The sequence below is a fragment of the Dama dama genome, chromosome 20 (assembly GCF_033118175.1).
Source record: "Dama dama isolate Ldn47 chromosome 20, ASM3311817v1, whole genome shotgun sequence".
Lineage (NCBI taxonomy): Eukaryota > Metazoa > Chordata > Mammalia > Artiodactyla > Cervidae > Dama > Dama dama.
Window position 1 is genome coordinate 82540390 of NC_083700.1, and position 25859 is coordinate 82566248.

Genomic DNA, 25859 nt, shown 5'->3' on the forward strand with positions numbered 1-25859 from the left:
TTATTTTTCTATTTCCCTTGTATGAAAAGATGGATGCAAAAACATGTTGCTATAATTTCTGTGAAAGAGTGGACTGCCAATGTTTTCTTCTAGGATTTTTATGGTTTCTGGTCTTATATTTAGGCCTTGAATAAATTTTGAGTTGATATTTATATATGGTGTGAGAAAATGTTATAATTTCATCCTTCTACATGCAGTTGTCCAGTTTTCACAGCATCACTTCTTGAATAGTCTTTTATCAATTGTATAGTTTTACTTCCTTTGTCATAGACTAAATGACTATATGTGCACTGGTTTATTTATGGGATTTATTTATTTATGGGTCTACTTATTTTGTTCCATTGATCTATTTGTCTTTTTTGTGTGTGTGTGTGTGTGTGTGTGTGTGTGCTGTAAAATACTGTTTTGATTACTGTAGCTTTGTAGTATAGTGTGAAATCAGAAAGTATAAAATCTCCAGCTTTTTTTTTTCCCCTCAAGATTGATGTGGCTATTTGGGGTCTTTTGTGGTTCCATATAAACTTTAGGATTATTTGTTCTAGCTCTGTAGAAAAATGTCATGGGTATTTTTTAAAGGAGTGCATTAAATTGGTAGATTGATTGGGGGTACTGTGAATATTTTAGCAATATTCTTCCAGTCCATGAACACAGGATATCTTTCCATTCATTTGCATCTTCAGTTTCCTTCATCAACATCTCATGGTTTTCACACTAGAGGTCTTTCACCTCCTTGGTTGTTTTTTCTTAGGTATTTTATTCTTTTTTATGATTGTAAATGGGATTATTTCCTCAATTTCTCTTTCTGATACTTCATTATTAGTGTATCAAAAAGCAACAGATTCCTGTATGTTAATTTCATATCCTGTAACTTCACTAAATTCATTTATTAGTTCTAATAGTTTTCTGATGAAAACTTTAATATTTTATATACATAGAATCATGTCTTCTGAAAATAGAGTTTACTTATTACCTTCTAATTTGATGCATTTAATTTCTTTTTCTTGCCTGATTGGTGTGACTAGGACTTCCAATACTATTTTAAATATAAATAGTGAGACTGGGTATCCTCAATTTGTTCCTTGCTCCTGATTTCAGAGGAAAAACTTTTAGTTTTTCATCATAAAGTGTGATATCAGCTATGGGTTTGTCATAAAGGGGCTTTATTATTTTAGATGTTTTCTGTCTATACCAGCATTGTTGAATATTTTTATCATGAATGGGTGTTGAAAGAGAGTGAAAAGTGAAAGTGAAGTCATTCAGTTGTGTCCAACTCTTTGTGACCCATGGACTGTAGTTGGCCAGGCTCCTCCATCCATGGGATTTTCCAGGCAAGAATACTGGAATGGGTTGCCATTTCCTTCTCCAGGGGCTCTTCCTGACCCAGGGATTGAACCTGGGTCTCCTGCATTATAGACAGACTGTTTACTGTCTGAGCCACCAGGGAATACCCTTTCTGCATCAATTGTGGTTTTTTTCTTTCTTTTTGTTAATGTGGTGAATCACACTGATTGATTTGCTGATATTGAACCATCCTGGCATCCCTGGGACAAATCCCAGTTGGTTGTGGTGTATGATCCTTTTTACATATTGTTGCATTCATTTTGATAACATTGAGAATTTTTGCATCTATATCCATCAGGAATATTGATCTATAATTTTCTTTTTTTGTAGTGTCTATCTGGTTTTGGTATCATCAGAGTAATTGTGGCCTCATAGAAGGAATTTGGGGGTGTTTGCTCTTCTTCACATTTTCTGAATAGTTTGAACTCATCTTTATATGTTTGGTAGAATTCTACTGTGAAACTCTATGGTCCTGGATTTTGGAATTTTTTGACTACTTATTCAATTTCAGTACTAGTAAGAAGTCTGTTCATATTATCTATGTATTCCTGATTCAGTTTTTGCAAGATAGTATATTTATAGGAATTAATAAATTTCTTCTAGAGTTTGCAATTTGTTGAAAATGAAAGTGAAAGTTGCTCAGTTGTTTCCAACTCTTTGTGACAGTCCATGGAATTCTCCAGGCCAGAATACTGGAGTGGGTAGCCTTTCCTTTCTCCAGGGGATCTTCCCAATCCAGGGATAGAATCTAGGTCTCTGGCATTGCAGATGGATTCTTTACCAGCTGAGCCACAAGGGAAGTCCAAATAACTATTCATAGGATTCTCTTATGAACATTTGAACATATTTTCTGAACATATTCTCTTAATAACACTACAGAGTATTCTCTGTAATATTGATTGCAATTTCTCCTCTTTCATTTCTTACTTTGTCTTTTTTTTTTCTTAATCAACCTGGCTCTTGGTTTAGCAATTTTGTTTATCTTTTTAAATAATCAACTCTTGATTTTACTGATCTTTTCTATTGCTTTCTGCCTCTGTTTTATTTATCTTCTCTCTGCTTTTTGTTATTTCCTCCTTTTGCTGACTTTGAGTTTGGTCTCTTTGTCTCTTTCTAATTCCTTTAGATGATAGGTTATGTTGTTAATTTAGATTTTTCTTGTTTTGTGAGGTATGTCTGTATTGCTATAAATCTCTCTTTTTTTAATAACCGCTTTTGCTGCATCACATAGATTTTGGGAATATGTTTTTATTTTCACTGGTCTCAAGGTAGTTTATGATTTTCTCTTTGATTTCTTTAGTGACCAACTAGGTTTTTAGGTAGGATGTTTTTCTTCTTCACTGATTGGTACTTTTACTGTTTTTCTTCCTGTAATTGATTTCTAGTGTTTTGTAGTTGGAAAAGTTGCTTCATATAATTTGTATCTTTTAAAATTTGTTGAGATTTGTTTTGTGGCCTTGCGTGTAATCTATCCTAGAAAACATTCCATGCACCCCTGAGAAGAATGTCTATTTTGCTCCTTTTTATTGGAATGTTCTCTAGATATTCATGAACTCCTACTAGTCAAATATGTCATTTAAGAACACTGTTTCCTTATTAATTTTCTGTCTGGATGATCTGTCCACTGAAGTAAGTGTGGTGTTAAAATCACCTATTATTATTAATATTATTGTCAATTTTCCCCTTTATGTCTGTTAATATATGGTCTATATGTTCAGGTGCTCCTATATTAGGTGCAAAAATATAATGAGTGTTATATCCTCTGCTTGGATTCAATGCTTTATCAGTATATAATGTCCTTCTTTGTCTTTAATTGTCTTTAATTGTATACCTTGTTTTAATGTCTACTTTTCTCTGATGTAAATATGGGACACTAGCTTCTTTTCCTTTCCATCTGCATAAAATATCTTTTATTTATCTCCCCATTTTCTGTCTCTGTGTGTCTTCAGCTGTAAAGTGAGTCTCTACTGTAGGGAACATATAGGTGGGTCTTTTTAAAAAATCTAATCAACTACCCTATGCCTTTTGACTAGTGCATTTAGTCCACTGACATTTAAAATGACTATATCAGTAGGCCAGTACTTATTGTCATTTTGTTAATTGTTTTATGTTTTTTTTCCCTCTGCTTTCTTCTTTTAGTTTATTCCATTTGGTTTGATGATATTCTTTACTATTATGTTTGTGTTCCTTTGTCTTTAGTTTTTATAGATCTATTATAGGTTTTTCAATTTGTGGTTACTATGGAGTTCATAATTGCAGACCTATAACTATACCTACAGAATGAAACTGATAGTTATTTAAGTTCAAACACATTCTAAAAACTCTATACTTTTTATTCCTTCCCATCCTTTTTATGTTTTTGATATTATATTTTACATCTCCATGTATCTGTTTATTATAGTTGTAATTGATTTTATAATTTTTGTCTTTTAACCTTTGTAGTAACTTATTTAGATTTTGACCCCCTCACAGCCTTTACTATTTATCTTTGCCAGTGGGATTTTTCCCTTCCTATAATTTCTTATTATAATCTTTTCATTTTCATTTAAAGAAGACCCTTAACATTTCTTGTTAGGTCAGTTTAGTACTAATAAACTCTTAGATTTTGTTTGAGATGTCTCTCTCTCTCTCTCTTTCAATGTGAATGTTAACTTTGCTGGGTTACTTTGGCCACCTGATTTGAAAAACTGACTCATTGGAAAAGACCCTAATTCTGGGAAAGATTGAAGGCAGGAGGAGAAGGGGAGGACAGAGGATGAGTTGGTTGGGTGGCATCACCAACTCGATGGACATGAGTTTGAGCAAGTTCTGGGAGTTGGTAATGGATAGGGAAGCCCGGCATGCTGCAGTCCATGGGATCATGAAGAGTTGGACACAACTGAGTGAACTAAACCGAACTTAGCTGGGTAGGGCATAATAGTTCAGATGATAGCCTAATGGAGCTTCCCTTCTATGTGACTGTTTTTCTCTTGCAGATTTTAAAATTCTTTAACTTTTTTCATTTTTATTATGATATGTCTTAGTGTGTATCTCTTTGGGTTCATCTTCTGTGGGACTCTCTTTGCTTATTGCACCTGGATATCTGTTTCCTTCTTCAGGTTTGGGAAGTTTTAAGCCATAATTTCATCAATATATTTTGTACCATTTTCGCTCTCTCTTCTCATTCTGAGACCTCTCTAGTGTGAATGTTAGCATACTTGGTACTGTTTCAGAGGTCCCTTAGACTATTATTTTGTAAAATTTGTTTCTCTTTCTGCTGTTCTGATTTGGTGATTTCCATTATCCTTTCTTCCAGATCATTTACATTTTCTTTTGTCTCACCTAACTGCTGTTAATTCCTCTAGTGTGTTTTTCATTTCAGTTATCATATTTTTAGCTCTGACTGATTCTTTTTGTATTTTCTGTGCTTAGTCACTCAGTCGTGTCCAACTCTTTGTGACCCCATGGACTGTAGCCTGCCAGGCTCCACTGTCCATGGGGATTCTCCAGGCAAGAATACTGGAATGTGTTGCCACGCCCTCCTCCAGGGTTATCTTCCCAACCCAGTGATCAAACCCAGGTCTCCCGCATTGCAGGTGAATTCTTTACCATCCGAGTCACATAGTTCTTTGTTAAAATTCTGACTGTGTTCATCTATTCTTTTCCCAGTTAGCATTCTTGTTACTATTGCTTTGAATTCTTTATTGGGTAAGTTATTTATTTCTGTTTCATTAGGATTTTTTTCAGGTCTTTTCCTTGTCCTTTCATTTGATACACATTTCTCTGTCTTCTCATTTTTTGTTTTTTAAACTTTCTCTGCCTCTATGAAATTAGGTGAAATAATTACCTGTCTTGGCTTTGAGAATGTGTCCTTGTATAGGAATGTCCCTATGCAACTTGCATGTACCCAGTGGCTTTGGTGGGAGAGCTAGATATGAAGTGAGCATCAGCTGTATCTTTCTCCAAGGTGTGCTGGCAGTCATTGACTTGGTGGGAGGTAAGACTGGCGTTGCTATGGCTAAAGCCAGAATCAGGTGCTGACTAGGGCTTGTCCTATACTCACTGGCCATCCCTGACCTATTGAGGATGGGGTTGGTGCCCAGAAGTCTGGAATAGGAGCCCTGAGGGATTTGGGTTTCTCTGGGTGTGATGTTAGTCTCACGTTGGTTTGGAGAATGACTGGATCCTAAAGTTCTGTGATTATTTCAACCCCCCTCATTGCCCCACACTCACTCTGCATGCATGCCTTGGTTAAATCCTGAGTGGAGCAGAAGGGGCTGCTGCCACACCAGTGAGCTTGCCCCATCCCCTCCCAAATGTGAACACTCCTGAAATGGTGTTTTTCACCCTGGAGTTATCTTTGCTCCATCCAAGTGATGTCTAGGGACATGTGAACTGGCAATGGCTGCCTCCACCCTGATCAGAGGGAGGACTGGGGTCCAAGTCAGCTCTGTTCTCTCCAGGTGTATGCACTCCCGATGACAGTCTCTCCCTTGGTGGGGAGCAGCGCTGGAGCAAGAGAGCCTAGAGCAAGAGCCTGGTACAGCCTGGGGGGCACCGAGGTGATCGGATGGGCCAGGCACTTTTCAATCTGTTGCTACCTGACTGTGCCTGTGAATAAGTAATTTTGAGTGTCAATTCTTCACAGGCTTTGGAATCCAGTTTCTTACAGCCCTATGGTAAGCCCCACTCATTCTTAAACCATTAAGGGGGTTTGTCTTCCTAGTGTCAGATATCAGGGCTTGGGTACCTAATATATGACTTGAGCCCCTCACTACCAGGGAGGAACCCCTAGCCCATGATATCCTCCTCCTCTTCTGTGTTCCCCACTAGGGGTGCAGATACTGACAAGATAACTTCGCCCTTCCTACCAGACTCGGTGTGTATCTTTCTTTACAGCCTTGCTTATAGAAGAGCTGTTCTAGCCCCCGGGTTGATTTCAGTGAGAGTTTCTCTATATGTAGTTGTAATTTTACTGTGTTTGTGAGGGGAGAGGAGCCCAGAGTCCTTATACTCTGCCACCTCTGTTCAGACATGGTATGCCTCTATCCACAAAACACAACCACCAACAAAACACAAAACCTAGAGTCAGTGTTACTGTTTCCATTTCATAGATGAAAAAATTGAGACCCAGGGGATTATGTAACTTTCCTGAGGTTAACGATAGAATAGGAAATGGCAACCCACTCCAGTATTCTTGCCTGGAAAATTCCATGGACAGAGGGGCCTGGTAGGCTACAGTCCATGGGGTCACAAAGAGTCAGACATGACTGAGCCCCTGAGCACACACAAGATGATGGAATTGTTAAACTGCAGAGCTAGAAATCTACTCCAGGCTAATCTGACTCTGCTGGCTAAAACACCACATTACCTTGTCTTTTTCTATGGGGCACAGTTTACTCTTATTTGTAGCTTTATTAAGCATTGAAAATCTGTCTCCTAATACATTTTAAGCTGACAGAGTGCACAGGCACTCCCACGATCCCTGTATTTAGCAAGGTTTTCACTTCTTTGCTAAGTGATTTGCTAAATTGATACAGTTTAACTCAGGTTAGTGAGGTATACCATTTTAAAGAACTTTCTATATGGATACTTTAAGGTGCCAAAGGTGAGAGAAGAATTACATCCTAGTATTCCCTGCCTTAAAACTTAAAATAAATCTAGAAAGGGAAGATAGATGTTACCACCACTCTGCTAGCATAAATGGAGTTTTTTAAAAAGTGCTCAAACAAAGCTCCTTTTTCCAGCTAATCACTTCCTGTGCAAGCATCTATCTCAAATATTTTCCTTTCCTTCCATGTTAATGGGGACCAAGGTTCCCAAAGTTGATATACATTGCGACAGCAGGTGTACCTAAGAAAGGAGGGAACAAGAGCACTTACTGCATGGTGAAGTCTAATAATAGACAATTTATTCACCTGGCACTCACTGCATTAACATTCAGGATGAGCTCATTGTTTTGGCAATCAGCATGCTGCTATTCCTAAGGAAAAATATAAATCACAGTCTCCTTCCATTTCACATCCCCATGTTCCCCATCCTCATGCATGTTCTTCCTCTATCCCAGTGTTAAGTACTAGTGATGACAGTTTTGCTAATGTGGGGATTACAATGTAAACTACCAAAGGCAAGAGTACATTTTTGAAAACAGGAATACCTCAAGGTTCTCTGTTGTTTTTACCTCATGCCCCAGGTTCTACCCACCACAACAAAAAGATGATGTAAGTTCCAGATATTCTCCTTAAGGAAAATATCCACCAACAATATTTTATATCACTTCAATGGAATGGTTTATGAGCCTTTAGGGGTTTAAGGACTTCCCATTTGTTATTATATTCTTAGGGGGGTTAAAAAAACTTCTTTGCATGGCATAAGAGCCCCTTCCTCCTGCTCAGTCTATGCCCTAACCATTTATCCTGAGTCTTTTCTGGCCATGTCTCATCCTTCACTTCACAACCTAGCAATTTCTGAGCTTCTTTATAGTTTGTGGAACTTTGAGGCCTCTCATGCTTCCATGAATTTTCATATTCTGAGCTCTCCAGGGTTTGCTTGCAGTGCATGCTTATCAGTCGAACCTTAAGATCTAGTTCAAGCAATAATTCCTTTGAAATTCTTTCCCACATTCTGGGCCAATCTAGGCTTTACTTTCTGCATGTGAAAATGAAAGTCACTCAGTTGTGTCCTACTCTTTGCGACCCCTTGGACTATACAGTCCACAGAATTCTCTAGGCCAGAATACTGGAGTGGATAGCCTTTCCCTTCTCCAGGGAATATTCAAAACTCAGGGATTGAACCCAGGTCTCCTGCATTGTGGGTGGATTCTTTACCAGCTGAGCCACAAGGGAAGCCCAAGAATAGTGGATGGGGTAGACTATCCCTTCTCCAGCAGATCTTCCTGACCTAGGAATTGAACCTCGTGTCTTCTGCATTGCAGGTAGATTCTTTACCAACTGAGCTTCTGCATATTCCCATCAAATCTCATAGAAATGACCATCACATTGGACTCTATGTCCTCACTTACTACTGCTTAAGGGCAGAAACTTTTTTGTATATTTATATATTCCTATAGTCTAATATGTAAAGAAACTCACCAGATTTTCTGTCCAATGAGTGGCTGGAATGTTGCTCTTTTTTCAGTAGCTTTGTGGGTTCTGCCTTCACGTCACCTGGGTTGATACCCCAGCTCTACCACTAATGAGTTGTGTAATATTGGATAGGTCACATGTCCTTGCAGCTTCCCATGACTCTCTCTCCAACCAACTCAACATCTTTCATGTCTTACTGAAGATACAAATTCCGGGGAGAAAGCTCTGAATTGGCTGAATATAAGTCACCTGGCACCTGCTGCGTTATCTGGGAAAGGAATGAAAAATCTACTGAGAGGCAGCCATTTCTTGAAGGACCACACAACCTGAGGGATTCTGCAAAAGGGAGATAAGAATGCAAATAGGGGTGATGTCAGGATCTGGGAAGGGGAGAATAAGTTATTGATTAGTGGGTACAGAGTTTCAGTTTTGCAAGATGGAAGAATTCTGAAGCTACATGGTGGTGATGGTTACACATCAATGTGAATGTAGATAATGCCTCTTAACTGTGCACTTAAAATGCTTAAGATGATAGGTTTTGTGTTATGTGTAGTTCATTACAATTTTAAAAGTTTTTAATATAATCAAGTAAAAAACAAAAGTATACAATTAGGAAAGAGGATATTAATGCTCAAATAATGGTAAGTGTCCCTAATAAGGCCCAAAAGTAGAAGTACTTAAAAATCACTTTTAACTCTGGAGGTTTCAAGGGTACTTGCTGTTGTGTGGTCTTGAGAAAGTCACTTTGCCTCTGAGGCACAGAGTAAAATCAGATTACTCTTGGTCAACCATTGTTCTGGTTTTACTGCCTGACCCTTTATAGCTCTTCTGGGTTCTCTCTTTTTTTCCAGATCTGCTCTTCCAAATTGCTCTCAATAGGGTGGTTCCCTAATAAATTTCCAGTAAATTCCTTTGCTGCTTAATATAGCCCGTCTTTTTTTTTTTTTTTTTTTTTTTTTTTTTTAGTTTTTGTATGTAACCAAGACCCTGAGTAACAGATTTTTACTGAAACAAGTCTCCACTCCTAGGAGAAAGCCTGGAAGACATTCTAGAGGTGAGGAATACCCAAAATAAGATTTAGGATTCTCTAGGAAGTTGTTTCTACTCACATAGGCATTTCTTACATACACACTTAATTAGTCCTTGAAATATCTAAGGTTTTGTTGAAATAATGTTTGTGCAAATTGTCCTTTCAGATTCATCATCTTTTCAAAATTTCATACTCTCTTCATGCTTTCCCTGATATCTTCCATCACTGTGATGCTTCCCTGACATCTCGCTCCATCCTCTTAGTAATAAACTTCTCTTCAATGCCCTGTTTACTGGTCTGGGTCCCTAACTGAGTTGTAGTTTCTGTGAGAAAATACATCATATATTAAACATATGTTTATCCCTAGTACCTTGGAAGTTCTTGGTATCTAGTAGGTCAGTAATAAAAGAACTAATGAATGAGGAGAAAAGTGAATGGATAAATTGCTGAATGTAGTCAGTTTGGTCTGGGAGAACTATACTGGATTCTATTTTCCTCTCAGTTGATTTCCCTTTCCCCCTCAAGCTTTCTGGACTGCAGACATTCTTTTTGAAGTCCCATTACCACAGTCAACATTTGCACCATGGCTAATAAATTAGCATCACTTTGAAAACAAAAATGATTCCATTTTGCACTTGGAATGTGGTCTGAGAATTAGAAAGGGCAGGAGTGTTACTTGCCCTGAGGCCTGGAAAGTCTCTTGGTGTTTTATTAGGTAACAATTTCTGTTTTTACTGGATTTGCTGGTCACTAACTAGCCCCTGGGAACCTGAATAAATGCCAAGAGTGAAAAAGAAAACAGCATGCTCCCTGCTACTTAAGGACCAAATAACCTCCTAACTAAGACCAAATAACCTCCTAACTAAGAGGTACCTACTATTGACATTAGAGGCATCTAACGATGATAGCAATTCTGAGGATGGACTTTTTAAAAGGAAAAGGCAAGCAGAAATAGGTCAGTGTGCATGACTTTTCTAGAAGAAGTTAGTATGAATTTTCCTTTCTGCTGGTCCTGCTCATAAGGAAGTTCTAGAAATGGGGCAAATCGAATGGTTTTTCATGATGACTTTGAGTTTAAAAGCAAGTATATTTTACAGAGGCCATTAGAAAACGGGTTCTCTTTGCAGGGATATCTGAAATTTAGGAAAGTAGTAATAATTTTACAGAACCTTTGGGTGTAAATTGATGCCATAGTCATGGTATTATTACTTTTAAACCCATATTGAACTCCTTCATGAATCGTATGTTGGAAACCAGAGCAGAGCTTTGTCCTAGAACATGGTGGAGTGGCCTGACTACTACAAAAAGTTAGAAGATTTAGGTACAGTCCTATCTTTTCCTTTCACAGATAGGTGACCCTAGCTGAGTCAGTTAATATCTCTGAGATTTGATTTCCAAGTATGCTAATCAAGGACATTTAGGGTTGTCCTACTTGGCTCCCTACCTACATACCCAAGCTTTTTGAAGCCAAGGGATTCAAATCTGTCAAATATTTGGTAGGATGAAAAAATCTGTCAAAGTATTTGGTAGGATGAAAGACATCATCAAGATGGGAGAGATGATAAGAATATAATGGGATAGAGAAAAGATATGTTCTCCAATTGACCTCCTAACAACCTCCAGAAAATCTTTGAAACTTCACAATGTAGCTATACAAAGTGTGGAGCAGAGAAATAAGCTCAGGCCAAGCTCTGATGACAGGCAGACCTGGATTTAAATAGTTACTGAGTCCAAACTTGTACTGCTTGCCACATGACAGGCCAGGAAGTCTAGACATGAAGAGCTGGGGCAAGGAATAGCAACTTTATTTGGAAAGCCAGCAGACAGAGCAGGCGGTGGGCTAGTATCCTAAAGAGCCATCTTATCTGAGTTAGAATTCAGGCTTTTTCATTACTAAAAGGGTAGGGTGTGTGGCTGAGTGTTGCAAACTTCTTGGTGCAGGCATTCTTTGTTCTTGCAGCTCTCTATGTAGGTCTGGTAAAAAATGTTCCTATAAACCTCCAACAAGACAAGTGTCATTTTCTGTTCTACAAATTTTTAAAGATAATACCTTTGAAGAGAATGGACTATCATATATATTTCAGGCTATAGCATTCTTTTAGAAAGGTGCAGGGCCAGCATGTCTAAGCACAGGCAACAGAATACAAGGGTTAAAGCTAAAGGAATAGATCAAATATGGAGTCAGATTTGTTCTTCTGTTACAAAATCTCTCAAGGAATCTATCTTCTCTGAACCTTGATTTTACCATTGTAAAACAGAGATGCGATAGGATTCGTGTAGGGATTAGATGAAATAATAGAGACTGTGCCTGAAACATGGGAAGCCCTTGGTTTTAACTCCCACTGCCCCCCTCAACAGTTCAGAATTTTTAAGGAGAATGATAAAAAAAAAAGAGTTGATAAAAATTATGAAAATTCTGTTAAGTGTTATCTATGGAGAAGACTCTTGAGAGTCCCTAGGACTGCAAGGAGATCCAACCAGTCCATCCTAAAGGAGATCAGCCCTGAGTGTTCATTGGAAGGACTGATGCTGAAGCTGAAACTCCAATACTTTAGCCACCTCATGCGAAGAGCTGACTCTTTGGAAAAGACCCTGATGCTGGGAAGGATTAGGGGCAGGAGGAGAAGGGGATGACAGAGGATGAGATAGCTGGATGGCATCACTGACTCGATGGGCATGAGTTTGAGTAAACTCTGGGAGTTGGTGATGGACAAGGAGGCCTGGCATTCTGCGATTCATGGGGTCACAAATAGTGGGACATGACTGAGCAACTGAACTGAACTGAACTGATGGTCTCTATAGAAGTTTTCCCCATTGGTGTTTGAGTTACAGGTAGTTGAGGAATACTGAGAGGTTTCTCTTGAGAAAGCTTAAATGTGGCAAAAAAAAATTATTCTCTAAGAGAAAAATGGTAAAATCATAAATGATTTTATATTTATGTTGGGTTGGCCTAAAAGTTTGCTTGGATTTTTCCATAAGATACTACAGAAAAACTCAAAAGAACTTTTTGGCCAATCCAATACAAAGTCATTTTAAAAAGATATAACAATTCTCCAACTGAAGGCTCTGACTCTAACCTGATTAAATATATTCACATAGTTAAAGAAAGTGCCCACAGTGTTTAAGGGCTTTTGGTCAGGCAACAGAAATACAGAGGAGAAAAAGAGTTATTTTGGTGGCCAATAGTGAGGCCCCTTTTAACTTTGTGTTCTAACAAAAAGGTCTTGGTAGAGGAATCGCAATCACTATGGCCCCAGTGACCAGGTTACCTTGAGTTGGGGAGGTCTGTGTTAGTCTTATAGCAGGCAGCTCAATATAGTAGCTAATAGCACTGCTGTGTTGTTTAGCACAGACAAAGGTTTAAATCTTGGCCCTGGTATTTACTAGCAGGATAGTTTAGCCAAGCTATTCAGCCTCTCAAATGCTCAGTTTTCTAATCTGCAAAATGGAAATAGTATCTCAACTCATATTGCTGTTATGAGGCCTACATGCCATGATATATGTAAATTACTTAGTGATTGGCATCTAGAAAATCCTCAATAAATATTAGCTTTTTCTATTATTATTTGAGCTTGTTTACATTAAGTTATCATTCAGTTAACTCTCCTGGGTTTGCTTGTCTAATTTTGAAGGAGTTTCTTGACTTTCCCAGGTTGGTTTGGCCATAGAGGAAATACAATGATTATTATTATGGTCCATGTGATAGTTATACTTCTTATTATAAATTTAAAACATACCATTCTTATTACCTGTCATTTTCTCTGAGACTAGATAATTTCAACACATTATTTCAACACATTATTGAGGTAATGCCTGCAGCCATATGAGGTTGACAAATATAAGATCAGGATCTGAGCTCTATAAACGATGCTGAAGTCACAATGGAAAACATCTCTTAGTAAACATTCTGTAAGTCAAAAAACTGGCAGCTTCCAGATGCATCCCAATAGTACAATATATGCTATCAGTGAGCAATTCAGAGGGGGAAATTTGGTAGGGTTATCATGGTCACATCTGGCTAATTCAAGAACTTCATTATTCTATTAGACCAAATTATAAAGAAAAAGTGTTTGGGAACTTATTTATGCATCAGAATCCCCTGGAAGGCTTATTGAAATTTAAGGTGCTGGGCCCCTCCACCACAGTTTCTGCTTCAGTAGGTCTTGGTGGTGGTTGTTTAGTCACTGAGTTGTGTCTGACTTTTGTGACCCCATGGACTGTAGTCCACCAGGCTCCACTGTCCTTGGGATTTCCCAGGCAAGAATACTGGAGTGGGTTGCCTTTTCCTTCCCCAAGGGATCTATCTTCCTGACCCAGGGATTGAACCTGGGTCTCCTGCATTGCAGGCAGACTCCTATTTTACAGGGGGATTTTTTTACTGACTGAGCTACAAGGAAAGCCCAATAGGCCTAGGGTGGAGCTCATTCCAGGTGATGATGCTGCTGCTAACTTGGAGACCACATCTTGAGAATCACTACTCTGAAGTGTTGTAGAATATCACTTTCTTGATAGTCATTTATTTAATGTAAAAACATTTGTTAATATTTGCCATATTCAGGGACCATGCTGGGTTTTGGATATACAAGAATAAGTGCATACCAGCAGGCAGATAAATAAACTAGGATGCCAACAACTAGAAAAATTAAGTTGGTAAGCCAATCAAACTACTTCATTTGGTTGGTCTCTGAGAGGAGTAGACAGAGATGGGCATCCTTGCCGACTACAGCCCTGCTCATTAATATTAGTCAACATCCTTGTGCCTAACATTAGATTTTCCAAACAAGCTATTCAAATTGATTAAATTCCAACAACAATGAGAATCAGCCATGTGCTATGTGCTAAGTAGCTCAGTCTTGTCTGACTCTTTGCGATCCCATGAAATGTAGCCCACCAGGCTCCTCTGTCCATGGGGATTTTCCAGACAAGGATACTGGAATGGGTTGCCATGCCCTCTTCCAGGGGATCTTCCCAACCGAGGGATCAAATTTAGGTGTCCTGCATTGCAGGCAGATTCTTTACCATCTGAGCCACCAGGGAAGCCACCAGGGCTATACTTATGGCTAATTTCATGGATAATTTTTTAAAAATAATGTATACTTATGGCTAATTTCATGGACTTCCCTGGTGGCTCAGATGGTAAAGAATCTGCCTGCAATGCAGGACACCTAAATTTGATCCCTCGGTTGGGAAGATCCCCTGGAAGAGGGCATGGCTTTGTTTTTAGAGCAGTTTTATATTTACAGAAAAATTGAGCAAGAAGCATAGAGTATGGCCATATACCCCATTACCACACAGACACAGCCTCCTCTATATCAATATCTTGCACCAGAGTGGTACATTTGTTACAATTGATGAACTCACATTGACATGTCATTGTTACCCAATGTCTATAGTTTACATTAGTGTTCCCTCGTTGTGCTATATATTCTGTGGGTTTTGGTGAATGTATAATGACATGTATCTACTATTATAATATAATACAGAAGAGTTTTACTTTTCTGAAAATCCTCTGTACTCTACCTGTTTATCCCTCCCTCATCCCCCTGCCTGGCAACTGCTCCTCTTTTTACTATTTACATAGTTTTGCCTTTTCCAGAATGTTGTGTAGGTGGAATCATATTCATTAATTTTTAAATGTTCAGGTGCTTCAAGAACACTGTAGGTGTTTTTCCAGAAATATTGCAGGGTTTTTGTTTACCCTAGGCAGATAATATTGCCCAGAAAACCAATTCCATAAAGAGAAAATCTGAGAAGCCATTGGACTATATCCCAAGGCCTTGTGGAAGAAAATACACTGTCAAATTTTTACATGCATGTTCAGTCATTCAATCATGCCCAACTCTTTGCGACCCCATAGACTGTAAACCACCAGTCTCCTCTGTCCATGGAATTCTCCAGGCAAGAATACTGGAGTGAGTTGCCATTTCCTACTCCAGGGGATCTTCCCTCCCCCGCCCCCCATCCCCCCACCAGGGATCAAACCCATGTCTCCATGTCTTCTGCATTGGCAGGCAGATTGTTTACTGCTCCACTGAGCCACCTGGGAAGACCACTATGCTGAAAATAACTCTGGATTCTGCAGAAAACCTGCCTTCCATTAGTCCATCCTTTATTTCTGTGATCAGAGAAGGAATATCAAAATGATAGTTAAAAATTAAATAAAAATCTCAGAGGAGACCATCTATGTTCTCAAGGCCTCTTTTCCGTTCCAAGCTCTAAGCATCTACAATGGATGCTACTACTTTCACTAGCAAAATGAAGCCTATGAAGACATTCCTTAGACTTTAAAGTTTGGATGATTAACAACCTTGATGTCCTGAACCCATTACTGATGTTAGAAAGTTATGAAACCTCTCCCAAAAGATAGCTATCCACAAAAGTATCCATAAAATGTCAGGGATTTCACTGAAACCTGAAGACCACTGACTTAATGTAAAAATAATGTAGAACAAAACAAAAACCTTAAAAGATTAATATCCTTCTCCGAATGGATATTATCTAACTCACCTAGAACATGGTTGACTATCAATCAGTTTGGCTACTGTACCCCATTAGAATAGATGGTGATTGGTTGTTCTGGTGCCATTTGAAGGTCAAATGAATTCATAAAATTTGTAAAGCACTTTCTTGGTGATTATTGAAATAGCTTCAAGTTCTTGATCTTTTGTGCATGAGGGTTTAATCACTGAAATTCCTAACTATGTTAGAAACTGTTCAAGTAACTTAATGCAAACATTTCTTCAAATACTGGTTCTTAGAAATGTGTGGCTCATGTTACTATTTATTGCTAAACAGAAATAGACTCCATAATATAGTTAGTTAATACTCATCTTTTCCTTGTTTCTGTGGTTCTAAGCAAATTGAGATGCTCTTGACATATGTATTATATATGAGTTTTCTCCCAGAACTTCTCAGCCGTCTCTCATAGGCCCTAACTTTTGCACAGATTTTTCACTCAACACATTCATTGAGGGCCCATTCAATGCCCCAGCACTGTACTAGACCCTTAGGGTACACAGATAGAAGCTGAAATAGTGAAAACAGAGTGTAGGATGGAACTCAATACATAAAGATACAAATCCCGTTTGTGGAACTTTTTTTTTTTTAATCTTAGACACATTATTTAGCATCTTTTAAACCAAGTTTCCCCATCTTTGAAACCAAGTTTCCCCACCTGAAATAGAAAGGAGCAGCAATAATTACCGAGTAGATTGATGATACACAATATATTTCAGGTTGACATAACCTATTTTATATTGGGTTTTGGGGTTCCTGCTTTCAAAGATATATTTTTTTCTTCATCTTGTCCCCACAGATTGAAAGTATCTGAATGTAGTTGCAGTGAAAAAGTACTTTTCTATATTAATGGTTGGTGTTAAGACATCCCTCCCTTGGTTATTTTCAGCCATTTCTCATATCCATCCAGGTCACATACTTCAGGGCAGAGGAGGATCCTTTCCCCACTACTACAAGCAAAAAATTTTCTGCCAAGAATTTAGCTGTGATGTGTTTGGCACACAGCAAAGCAACAGGAAGAGAAATGAATAGTCACTGCAATTATAAATGGGTTAACATTCCACTGTACTGCAAAAGAATAGATTTCAGGCAAGGCTGCAACAAGAGATTGAGGGGAGGGGGCATGTACAACTGACTCCATTCAAACATGGAAACAAACCCTTCTAAGAAAGATTACAGAAAGAAACACCCGCCATCCAATTCTTCACATAAAAGTTTGGCCCAAATACAGGGGGCAGTTTGAAACAACTTAAATATTCCAAGTTAAAGGAACCAAACAAGAGAACTGTACAAATGAATTCCTGAGAATGGACCTTTATAATTCTGACTGCTATTTAAAACCAATAGAATAGAAGTCAGAGTGCAAAGCTCATCTTTTCCATCTTACATTTCCAAAAATTGTTTTTCTTTTGTATCAAGATTTAGTACGGCCACTTGAAAAATTACAAAACTCTAGCTGGGACCATGACCCTTCAGTGGTGCTCTCTGCTTTTCTCAGCTACTGGCAATGTAAGCCCAAAAAGCTATTGGCTCAGATTCCCTCCAGTTTCTGGGGCCATTATTTTCTTCGCCTTTGTCCTTCCCTTCTACTTCTGCCCACTCTCCCTCCTCTTCTTCCTCTGTGCCTTTTTCTTCTTCTTTTGATTGAAGTACATTTTTCATATAATAAAATGCACAGATATAAGATATACATTTAATTAACTATGATACATGCAATTGCCTATGTAGCTCACATACCTATTAAGATATAAAACACTCCCATCACCCTAGATAGATTTGGAATCGGCACAAGAGAGCTATCTCAACTCCTGGAAACAACCAATGTTTTGGGTTCTTTCACCATAGATTAGCTTGTCTGGTAGTAGTAGTTTAGATAAATGAAATCATAGTGTATACTCTTTGTATCTAGCTTATATTCCTTTTGGAATTCATCCATGTTGCTGCACCTATTGGTAATATGTTCTATTACTGAATCAGTTTATAATATGTAAACATACCACAATATATTTATACTTTCTCCTATTGATAAATATTTGTGTACTTTTCAGTTCTTTGATTTTGTAAATAAAGCTGCTGGAAGCATTCCCTAAATATAAATTTATTTGATTGCAAATGGTATTTATAATTTCATTTTTTGAATGAAATTGTTGTTAGTATATGTAAACAATAAATTATCTATATTCTGAGATTTGCTTTATTTATTATAGTTATTTTGTAGATTCCTGAAGATATTCTACAAAAATAATTATGTTGCCTGCAAGTGAAGACTGTTTTGTTTATTTCCCAGTGCAGTAATGAATAGAAATGGTGAAATACGATACCCTATTTTATTCCATCTCATGGGAAATGATTCAGTCTCTATTAAGAGTGATCTTGTTGTGCCTTTTTATACATGCCCTTTGCCAGGCAGGTTTAGGAAGTTTCTATGCATTCTTAATTTGTTAAGATTTTTTAATCATACATTTAGCATTGAATTTGATGAAGTGCAAGATCTGTATCCATTCAGATAATCATAAAACTTACCTTTATGTTATTTCAATATTGCAGTTTATAATGATTGACTTTTAAGTGTTAAACTAAATTTGCTTTCCTGAGATGAACATATCTTCTTTCTCATGATGTAGTAAAACTTTACTGTTTTGCTGAATTTGACTTGCCAGCACTTTGTTATGAAATTTTGTACCTGTATTCATGAAGAATATTGGTGTACAATTTTGCTCCCTGTAATGTATTTATTTGGTTTAAACATCAGGTTTATGACATGGCAAGTATTCCATTTTTCTCTTTCTATTGAAAGAGACTTTTTTATTTTTTAATGAGAAGATTAGTATTACTATTTCTGAAAAGTTTGATAAAGTGCTACAGTGAAACAATCTGGTATTTTCATTGTGGAAAAATTGTTGTTAATAAATTTATCCAATAGACTATTTTTATTTTCAATATTTTATAAGGGTTTTATTTCTCCAAGAATTTGTACATGATTTCCAAGTTGTCAAATTTATTAGCATAAAATTGTTTATAATAATCTCATAACTTTTTTCTATCTGTGGTAATTGAATTAATAGTAATTTTTATTCATGATAAATTGATAATTTGCTCTCTACTTTTTAATTGATCTTTCTAACTAGGATCAAATGTAAAGATATTTTCAAGGAACTAAGTTTAGGTTTTGCTAGCTTGTTTTATTTATTTATTTATATCATTAATTTTTGTTCATATCTTTATTATTTCTACCTTACCATTTTAGGTTTTCTTTTTAAAATCTTACTTTATTTAAGTGAATTTTTTAGATTACTAATTTTAGAGCTTCATTTTTTCTAATATGAGATTTAAAGGTATAAGTTTCCCTTTAATCAATGCTTTAGCTACATGCTACAAATTTTGATATTTTGTGATTTCATTATCATTGAGTTCAGAACACTTCCCAGGTTTATTTGGGATTTCTTCTTTGACTCATGGACAGTTTAGAACAATTGGGGTATTGTTTAAATTTCCAAGTACTTCAGGAATTTTCAGGATGGTAAAAAAGCAAATATTTATATATTTAACAAACTAATATAGAGACTGTTCCCTGATGAAAATTAAGAAATAAGTAACACAGATGGTTTTTCTGGGGGGAGATCTATTTGCTTTAAGTACTGAAAAATGAGTTTTAAAATCTCCAACCATACTTGTGGATTAATTTATCTCTCCTTTTTGTTCTCTTAAGTTTTGTTTCATGGATTTTGAAACTCTTATTATTAGATGCATGAATATTTAAGACTGCTATATATTTCTGCTGGAGACATTTTTTTTTTATCATATTGACATATCTCCTTTCATCTCTAATAATATTTCTTGTTCTGAAGTCTCCTTAGTCTGTGTTATTAATACAGCCAAGCTACCTGTCTTTAAACTAGTGTTTGCATGATATATTTTTTTGTACCTTTATACTATCTGTAGCTTTATATTTTCAGTTTGTTTCTTGAAGACATTATTTACTAGAGTCTTGCTTCTCGTAGTCTAATGTTGTCAATCCTTAACTGGGATATTAGGCTCATTACTTACAGCATAATTGTTTATATGAATGATATGCTATATCTTGGTGTGTTTTCTAATGGTCCCATTTCTTTTTATTTCTTTTTTATCTGCTTATCCTGTCTTCTTTCAGCATAATTGAGTGTATTTTAGTATTTCATTTTCTTTTCTTCTTAATCTTTTGGCTACACCTCTTGAATTTTAGTTACTCTTTATAGGATTTCCAGTATACGACTTTACGATCCCTTCTCAACATTTGCACTACTCTTGTCATATACTTTATTTCTATAAACTTCATGTTACATTGTTACAACTTATGCTTTGCTGCTGCTGCTGCTGCTGCTAAGTCGCTTCAGTCGTGTCTGACTCTGTGCGACCCCAGAGATGGCAGCCCACCAGGCTCCTCCATCCCTGGGATTCTCCAGGCGAGAATACTGGAGTGGGTTTCCTACTCCAGTGGTCACTGATTGGGAATACATGTAAATCCATGGCTGATTCATATCAATGTATGACAAAACCCACTGGAAAAAAATAATAATAATAATAATAAAAAAAAATTAAAAAAAAAAAAACAAAAACAACAACAACAAAAAAAAACATAAGAATAGTATTTTAAAAAAAAAAAAAAGAATAGTATTTTTTACATGTATCCACATTTACCATTTCCAATGTTCATTTATATAGATGTGGATTTCCCACTATTATCTCAGCCTATGGAGCTTCCTAGTTTTTGCTGTGCTGGCCTACCGATGGTAGTCTCTTGAGTATTTATGGCCTGAAAAATTTTAATTTCATTTTCATTTTAAAGAAGATAAACTTAATCCTGGATCTGGGGCTCTGAAGACTGTCTCTTGCTGTTCAACTTTTTCCAAGCTCTTTCAAGGACACTCTCCTAGCCCTGTAGAGCCATACTATATAACATGATAAGAGGAGCTCACACCTCCTTCGACTGAGTGAGTTCCAAGCTTGCCTTTATTATAACCATTATTTGAAATAGCCTTTGTTGCTTCCTTCATGTTGTATACTACTACTAGCCAGTTGTTTCTACTATATCTCATTATTCAGTATATATTTGTATCTGTATCAGTCATAACTCTCCTAATATCTGAAAGACACTGAACAAATTGCCCAAGGCATTATATTGAAAATAATCAGCATGGTAAAAACAAGTACACAGCATTGGCTAGGAAGTAGATCTCTATGTTAGTTCCAAATTTTTCAATAATTAGCTTCAGGTTTGTCCTGGAGCATCTTGAGTCTTGGCTAACTCATTGTTTTCTCATCTGTAAAATGGAGATAATACATATTTCATGAAATTGCTGTGGAACTAACTAATGACATAGAAAAGTGCCAGACCGGAACTCAATCAGTCATTGCTGAACCTGAATGATTTACATGACCATGATGTGAAAATGCCAAAAGAGTTACTAACATAGAAATTGTCAAGAGGAAATACAACATATTGACTGGACTTCTATCCAAACACAAATAACTTCTGAAAATTTAGAAAATGGATTTAGGTAAAGCAAAAGTGATTTGAAAATGCTAGTTGTAAGAAAAATTCTGGAAGGATGGGGATGTGAAATGATGATCCTGGAAAGTTTAAATAACATCTCATTCAATTTAATTTAATCAATTTAATTCCTTTCAACTCATTTTATTTGGGTTCCTTCCTAGTACCAAATTCTAATAATTCAGAAATGAAAAAAAAAAAAAAAATCTCCTCCATCAAGGAACCCACAACTTAATGAGAAACAGGTAACATATAGTGACTCATTGTAGCATTTTGTCTAGATGTGCAGGCTTTGGCATGAGACTACCTGATTTAGAATCCTTGCTTCCCCACTTACTAATTGTATGACTCTTGACAAAATATTTTACTTCACTATGAGTATTTGTCAAGGTAGCACTAGATACTGTTAAAGACAAAAATCTCTGTGGCTTGACATAACAGAAGTTTGCTTGTAAAATCCAAATGTTGGTTGGGTTGGGTGTGGTGGGGAAGCTCTGCTCCACATTCTTGTTCAGGGCCTAGAATGGATGATGACTGCTCAAGGATCACACCAGAAGTCTGTGTAGATCAGACCTGGGAGTAGACAACATCTAATATTCTGTGGGCAAAAACATAAAAGACAAGAAAAGGAAGCCCAAATGTATGTCTAGGCAGAAAGGGAAATAGATTCAATAAATAGTTGTGTTTCAGTTTTTGCATGTGTAAAATCAAAGTAATAATAATATCCATCACAAAGAGTTATAGGAGCTCTGTGGAATAATGCACATAAAGCACTTAACCCAGTGCCTAACTGATGGTGATTGTCAGCTGTTTTTACTGTAAGTGCTCTGACAAAGGTAAAATAGTGGATTCTACAAGAATACAAAAGGAGGTATAATCAACTGACACTAGGATATCAGCTAAGACTAAACAGGGGTAACAGGGCTGTAACTGTCAGTCGTGCAGCTTCCTCAAATCACTAGGTGTAATATGCAAAACTTCATGGTGCCATTATGTGTCTTCAGGGTCAGCCTCATCCCCCTGTCATCTCTTTTCTTATAAAAATTTTCTCTTGTATTTTGGCTTCTTTTTCACCCCATGATGAGGGGAAAAAAAATTACTAACACTGAGAAAACATTCCAGATAAGAGCCAAACTTTAATCATTGTGGACCATCTACTTAAGAGGAGGGGGGGTGGATTGGGATGGGGAATACATGTAAATCCATGGCTGATTCATGTCAATGTATGACAAAAATCACTACAATATTGTAAAGTAATTAGCCTCCAACTAATAAAAATAAATGGAAAAAAAATAAAATAAAATACAAAAAAAAAAGAATACTTTGAATTTACTTTTGCTGAGATCCAGCCTGTAATATTTGTGTAGCAGTTGCTATATTTTTAAAGTACAGTCTCCAAAATGGAAAACTTGTAATGTGCTCTATTTTTTCTATAGTTTCACTTAGTTCCCATTTAAAAGCCACATTTTACCTTGTGGTTAAAAAAAGAAACACACATACACAGTTAGTCTATTTCCTGCAAATTCAGTCATTTCAGGTTTAAATTCAATCTTTTGAGGATTTCCTACTGTCTTCTTGTTCTCTAGAGTCATACCTAAATTTTGCAGATACCCTTCAGAGAATCTTAGCTCTTGTGGCTGCCAAGTGTCCACATGTGGCATTGGCATGTATATGATCCTGCCTGGCTCTTATGTGTTGCATACCTCCACACTGGCTTCTGCTGGAGCAGGAACCTGTTTGCCTAGGACAGTCCCAGTTACACTTACTATGTTGGTGTTCTTGCTCACTTACTATCTCCTTTCACTCTTTAATATTGCCCTAATTTGGAAAATAACTTATGTGGTCACGTTGTTTGAAGTTCTGCATTGCCACATGGCCACTTTCTGTTCCAAGTCTACTTGTCTTGACTCTGATACCCTTTGAAGTCCATCTGCTCTCCAATTTTCCTCACTTCTTCAGAACATAAAAAGATTTGACTGCCTCCCCACTCCATTCCACTCTAGACTAGGGCCAGGGAACACTACATCTCAAGGATCTTGGCTCTCTTTTCTCTGAAAACTCCATGCAGTCATCTCCTCTTCCCTGAGTCACTTTATTTTTGTCAAGCTCCTACTTCTCATTGTTACGTGTTAAAGTGACTCAAAGTTCCATCTTTTCTTGGATTCCTAACCCTTTGGAGCACATGGGAGAAAAGATGTGACATATCTCTAACTGAGGGCCCCTATTCAGTGACAACATTAGCATTTAATCTCCTCCTTCCTCTGCAATTTCTTACCTCTCCTGGCCCAAGAAAGAGGTGGGAATGGCCTTCACAGAAAGCCTTTAGGCATAAGAGATAGAAATTAAATGAAAGTATTTCAGTGATAATCAGAGTAGATGCGCACATTACAAACAAACCAAATGAAGTTTGTATTTAGTAGAAAGAGATTCCATGTTAGGGTGAAAACAAGGAAAGGAGGATTAACTTTTTTTTGGAGAAAGTAGTGATGAGCCTTGAAGTAAATTTGTTTTGGGTTTTAGTGACTGGCGGGTAAGGCATCTTAGTCCTTCTGAGTAGGTGCAAGGCAGTGAGGAACACAAGCTTTGTTCAAATAAAGGTAAACAGAAGATATGTTAGGAACATAGGGTTTAGACTGAGACAGTTATGTGACTCTTGTAACTTATTTCACCACTATAAGCCTCAGCTTTAAATAGCTAGTGGATATGAAATGCATAGAATATGCTTAGTAAGTAACAACTATTTTGTGTGTCCTTAATGGTGAATAGTTTTATTAATAGTCAATAGATTTTTGGTATTAGTCAAGCAAGAAAATATGTTATTAGGAAGGTAGAAAAAATACTTTATTTAATTTTTAGTCTCTGAGTCCTAACATTACTTTACTCACTAATCTGTACACTGCCTATCTCACAGGTCACTGTGGAAGAGAGGTCTGGTGGGAACTGGTTTTTCTGAAAGTGAAATCATACTCTTTTTCCTGTCACTTGTTCCTCATCATTGTCTTCTGCAGCAGGAGACATGAAGGGCTTTTTAGGTGAATCCCAGATTACTTTCCAGATAAACTACAAATGGTATTTATTCTCCTAAATGTGTATTAATTCATCAACTAATGCCTGTAATCTAAGTGTGTTTTGGTAAAAGGATTTAAAAAGATCTCTCTTGTGAGCAGGAAAGACAAAATCATTGGCTTATGTAACACTGCCCCAGGTTCTGGACTACCCATTTCTCATGGTTAGTGCACAGTCTTTGCTTTGTACCAACAAAGCCTGACTTAAATCATGACCTTGTTACTTTACGACTCTGAGACTTTAAAACATATAGAATAAAAATATCTATCCTATAGATATGATGAGAGGAGATAGCTATAAATGTATACAGATATAGATATATAATGGTATTTTTGCTCAGAGCTGGACCAAGTGTCAAGGAATGGTGGTTATTATAATAATTATTATTAGCTGAGAGGCAGTGGAATCCGAGTGATATAAAATGATGTGGCTTCAAATTCCTCCTGGGAAATTCACTGCACCACTTTAATTCACATGTTTTCTATCTACAGTATAATAATAAAGATGTTATTCCATGAGATGTTCAGTGTATAGTGAAAATAGTTTTTTGAACTCCTACTTTGCGTCAGATTCTTGTCTCCATCTTGTTTCACCTCAGCAATAATACTAAGATAAGTGACGCTCATTGTCCACCATAACAGACTGGATAGAAAATGGTAGAACCAATCTTTTAAGTCATGAGCTAATGTGTAAAAAATGAATAAGTAACATAAAGTGCCTCACACAGGCTTGAAAAGGAGACACTAGGAGTCATGCTATCTAGGAGAATTTTATACTGTTTCTTCTTTTATGAACAGAGGCAATAGGGAAGTCAAGGGAAGTTGATGGCTTTGCCCTTTTCTGGTGGTGTATTTGAAGGCTCATCTCTCTCCTGCCACTTGGAAGTGTGTGATTCAAACCCCAGACCTAGGATCCAGATGTGACTTCCTAAGAGGCCAGGGATTTTGACTACCTGTTCTTCCAGCCTCACTTTCTCATATGATCCAGAGGCATTTGATTGTCTCTGTTGGTGCCCTGGCAAGAATCCATACTTTCATTTCCAGCGAGTGATCTTACTCTGGTTCTGGCTATGTCCACCGCTTTCTCTGAAGCATGGCTGGGTGTCTCTTGTCACTCCTGGCACTGCTCAGACACTGGGATCTGCTGCCTCCACATATTGACTGCCATCTTCTCTTCTCCACCCCAAATTTCCTAAGGCTGCAGGAATTGTTGGATCTGGAGATATGGAGTCCTGGCTGCCAACTTCCATTAAGAGTGCACCCTTGTCCAAGTCACTTAATTTCATTGAGTCTTGTAGTATGTAGTACTTCAC